This window comes from Mastomys coucha, unplaced genomic scaffold (assembly GCF_008632895.1).
Source record: "Mastomys coucha isolate ucsf_1 unplaced genomic scaffold, UCSF_Mcou_1 pScaffold8, whole genome shotgun sequence".
In the NCBI taxonomy this organism is placed as follows: domain Eukaryota; kingdom Metazoa; phylum Chordata; class Mammalia; order Rodentia; family Muridae; genus Mastomys; species Mastomys coucha.
The window spans coordinates 51729084-51733719 of record NW_022196914.1 but is presented as its reverse complement, the minus strand read 5'-3'; the positions used below and the strand labels follow the sequence as shown (position 1 = coordinate 51733719).

At 45.8% G+C, this 4636-nt stretch overlaps 1 long non-coding RNA gene across 1 annotated transcript; it reads right to left on the bottom strand.

Moving 5' to 3' along the window:
* Window positions 1-2451: 2451 nt before the first annotated feature.
* On the bottom strand, window positions 2452-3892 carry LOC116083927. The gene is made up of 2 exons (XR_004115943.1): window positions 3825-3892; window positions 2452-2697 (listed from the first exon to the last, which is right to left on the bottom strand). It is a non-coding gene; the product is annotated as an uncharacterized LOC116083927 (long non-coding RNA).
* Between the last annotated feature and the right edge of the window lie 744 nt (window positions 3893-4636).

Here is a 4636-nt window from a genome sequence, read left to right as displayed (position 1 = left end):
GCCTCAAACTCAGAAATCTGCCTGCCTCTGCCTCCCAAGTGCTGGGATTAAAGGCATGCACCACCACGGCCCAGCTAACAAAAAACTTTTTATTGATTCTTTGTGAGTTTCACACCATGCACCCCAGTCACACTCATCTCCCCATTCCCTCACATCTGTCTTTCCCCCTTGCAACCTCCCCCCACAAAATAAAACACTCACAAACAAACAAACAATAGCAACAAAAACAAAGCATGGAAAACATCTCATCACGGAAGCTGTAGTTCTGTGTGTCCCACAGTCTATCCCTCTGTCCGCACATCTTCACTTGCAAAAAAGGTTCATTGCAGTGAGTCACTGGTCTGCTTCAAGATCTCTGGCATCTGTGACATCGTCAATAGTGGAACTTCACAAGGGTTCTTCCAGGTTATCCTGTTGTTGCTCTGTGTCATAGAGATCCTGTAGCTTTAGATCAGTAAGACTGGCCCTTTTACACATCCCAACCATTCACAGAAAATGCAGACTTGGGGGATGGGCCAATTCAGAGCCCTGGATCGGGGCCTGGTTGGTAGCCGTTCTCCCGCACTGTTCTGCTTAAGTCACCATCAGCAGGAGGCAGGGTCAACTCTCCTGCTCTCATGCCCTTGGGGCCAGCTCACCTGCTCTCATGCCTCCAGAGCCAGCTCCACTGTGCTACCAAGAGGAGATACAGACCCACTCTCCCAAGTGCTGCAGCCTGTGACGGGCTGGGCCAGCTCTCCCACTCTTACATCCTCAGGGTGGTCCACGTGTGCTTTTGCCATTAAAGCCAGCTCCAATGTGTTGCTCGGGCGAGGTGCAGATTCCACTCTCCCAAGTGCTGGCACTGGTAGAGATGGGGCAAGCTCTCCAGAGAGCAGCATCCAGTGAGGGGCAGGACCAGTTACACACAGGCCCTAGACATCCAACGTGGTCCCTGACAGCTGCCAGAACCAAAGGTGTCCCCATGTTCTCTAGTGGTAATATGAGACACAGACACAGACACTGACCACTGCTGCTGCATAGCCATGAACTCAGATTTGGCCCTCAGCAGCAGCTCCAGCTGGGACCTCAGCATGGCTCAGGACTGGCCACTCATAACAGGCTAGTCCTCTCCACCCTCCAGTCTTCATCTCTCTTCGTAATAGCCAAGCTGCTCCACTTCTCTTTCTCTCCCATTGGATCACCACATACTCACACATTTGGCTCTCATTGAAGGCTGGCCATGTGGCTGGTGGGTCCCTGCATGACATCCTTCATCTGAGCTGTGCTGCATGGCATAGCAGAAAGAGGGTGTCTATGGCCCACCCATACTGTGAGCTGGAGGGCAGGTGTGTGGGTACACGGTGATTCAAAGGTGTCTATCTGTCTTCCTCCTCCCACGCTGTGCTGCCTGGATTTAATTTAGTTTGACTTGATTTTTATGAATCCTAAGGAAAAACCAGATCTGGCCACCAAGCCAGGCATTAAGCTGGGATGAGCAAAGGTCTGCCATCTGCTCTGCCCCTGACTGACATAAGAACACCAAGAAGGTGTTTCTCTGCCCATTGCTGGGGTCAGGGTGAAGGTGAGGGGTATTCAGCACTTTTTAAAGTACTGTAAGAATGACTGAAGGAATTGAAGAGATGGCTCAGTGGTTAAGGGCACTGACTGCTTTTCCAGAGGTCCTGAGTTCAACTCCCAGCAACCACATGGTGGCTCACAACCATCTGTAAAGGGATCCAATGCTCTCTTCTGGTGTGTCAGAAGACAGCTACAATGTACTTCCATGCATTAAATAAATAAATAAATAAATAAATAAATAAATCTTTTTAAAAAAAAAATGACTGAAACCAGACTAGACCCTGTTTTTATAACACGTATATGGAACAGACAGTCCACAAAAAGTAAATAGTCTGAGTGCACGGCTAAGTGGCAGAGTGCACCTGCCTCCTTATTTTAAAACTGAAGTAGATATTTTTCCTCATATAATATATACTGATTACAGTCCCCCCATCCCCCAGTCCTCTCAGGCCTCTCCTGCTCCCCTCCCTTCCAAATCCACCTCTTTTCTGTCTCTCATTAGAAAATAAAGAAACTTCTAAAGGATAATAATAGTAATTTAAAAACCAACACACAAAACAAACAGGAGGGAAAGAGCTCAAGAGAAGATACAAGAAACAGATATAAACGTAGAGACCAACTCATCCACACACTCAGGAATCTCAAAAATCCATAAAAAAAAACAAACACTAAACTGGAAGCCATAATATATATCCAAAGTACCTGTCGGGTTAAAAGAGATTAAAATATATAAGATAATTAAAAGAAAGATCCCTGACACGACATTATGGGACAAGGAACCTCCTGAGATGCCATTGGTTTGTTTCCTATTGGCTACATTGTGCTGGGCATGCAGCCTACGCTTGAGAGCAGTGTGTTTCCTCAGTGAGGCACCCTTGAAGAAAATTAAAATTTTGTTTATAATAGTTATCTATTAGAGATAGCTTCTGGGTTAGGGATGGGAATATGTGTCCATGTCTCCTTCAGCTTTAGGACCAACACCTGGCATAGGCCCTGTGCATGCTGCCTCGGTCTCTGTGAGCTCATGTGTGCATCAATCCTGTTGCTGATGTAGAGAGCTTTGTTCTCGTGGTGTCCTCCATCTCCTCTGGCTCCCACATTGTTTCTGTCTCTTCTTCCACAGAGATTCCCTGATCCCTGAAAAGATTACATAGAGACATTCCATTTATGGCTGAGAATTGAATTAATTTTTTTGAAGTGTCTAGATTCATGTATTTGGTTATGGCAATAAGAAAGAAATGAATATAGGATAGCTGTGGCGACCAATGAGTTGTTAAGAGAGTAGAACTGTAATTGATACATGCTGTATGTTTAATAAATACTAGATATTATTTTCTCCAAAATACATCTCAAATCTGTCCAATTCTCTCCATATCCATGGGTATTCCTAGGTTAACCTACATTTCCACTATATTGTTCAATAGTAGGCAAGCAGAATCTTTCAGCATAACTTAGATCTGATGTTCTCCCGCTTAGTAACTTCTGTTGTCTCTCTTACTGATGTTGCTATTGAGACAAGGTCTTTCCTTGTGGGGCCGTGAGCTGTGAAAGGTAGCCTGGTCCCTGGTCGAGCACAGGCTTGAAACTATGGTGACCCTGCAGGGATGGTAGGCGTTTTTTGCCACACTCCTGGGCCTCTGGTTCCTGTCACCTAGCTACAGCCCACCACATCTCCCCATAGAGAGGTCTGTGGCCATCAGTCACATAAGGGCAATGCCCCAAGCCCCTCCACAGATAGAGGAGCCTCAAGACAGATCTCCATTTTAATGAGGTACCTAAAAGTCTGGAGGCTTAGCCAATAAACTCTCCTTCCCAAACACTCCTCCCTGCAAAAGGTTTTTAACCTCAGGCCTGCCCTGAGAAGGAGGGGTACAGTTTTACTCATCCCCACTCTCCACCATGACAATCAATGCTTTAAAACCATGGACTGTCTCTTTTCATCGGGATCTGCCATGGGGAGCAATGGATAGGCCTTTGCCCAAAGAGTTGGCCACCTAATCTCCTGCAGAAGGCCTCTCAGTGCTCCCTGCCATGGCCTCCACCAAGCCAAACCACCCACCGGGCAAACCAAGGACTCTCTCATCCCTGTGGGACCTAGCTGGAGCCCCACAGGGCCCCCACTCCATTCTCCCGTGCCCTGTGTCCTGCCTCCACCATCAGCCCAAGCCCTGAGGAGGAATGGATGTGGGACCCTTTAATCCTACATTTCCTCAGCCTCTTTACTGCCAGGATTGTAGGCATGTGTCCATGTGAAAAAGATGTACCTAGCATCTTCTCTTTCTTCAGCATAATCAGAAGTCTCTTATGAATTGTTCCTACCCAGTCTCTGACCTCTACTGGTGACAGATTCCTTCTCAGGTTATACCCCTCTAACTGACTTTGTTCTACTGATGGAATGTTGTTACACTGGCTACCTCGGAGCCTTTGCTTATGCTCCCTTTTGGCTTAGAACGCTCTTTAAGCTTTTCTGATCTCTATATAGTTATCATTATGATCTCAGCGTAAGTATGGCACCTTAGAGGGCTTTCCATGGTCATCAGATAGATCAAAGCTGTATTAGATTAGCCTTAAACTTACATGATCATTTGGGGAGATATTGACATTATCATACCACAAGAAACAGGTCTGGGTCTTCATTATTTCCATTCAGATTCTTTTCCTGTGTGCTCACCAATGATTTATATTTCCTTCCTTTAGGCCTAGCACACTTGCTTATGAGTTTATTCCTAGATATCTTACGGTTCTGGTTGCTAACATATATCATCTTTTTTCTTGCATTCTTATTTGATGGTACTGGATCTACTAGAGTTCCGTTTTGTGACTTCTACATACCGATTCCAATGGACACAAACCACAGTGAGCTGAAAGCAAAACCTCTTTTGTGGATTTACTAAGTTTCTCATACAGGTACAAAATACCCAAACTAATCAGTTTACAGGAGAAAGGTGCTCATGGTCTAAGGCTAGATGATGAGTCCATCATTTTGTGCTTCTGTTAGCACTATATGTCATGGTAGGAGCTACATGTGGTGGAAGAGGCATCTTCAACCAGTGGCAACCAGGAAGTAAAGGGAGAA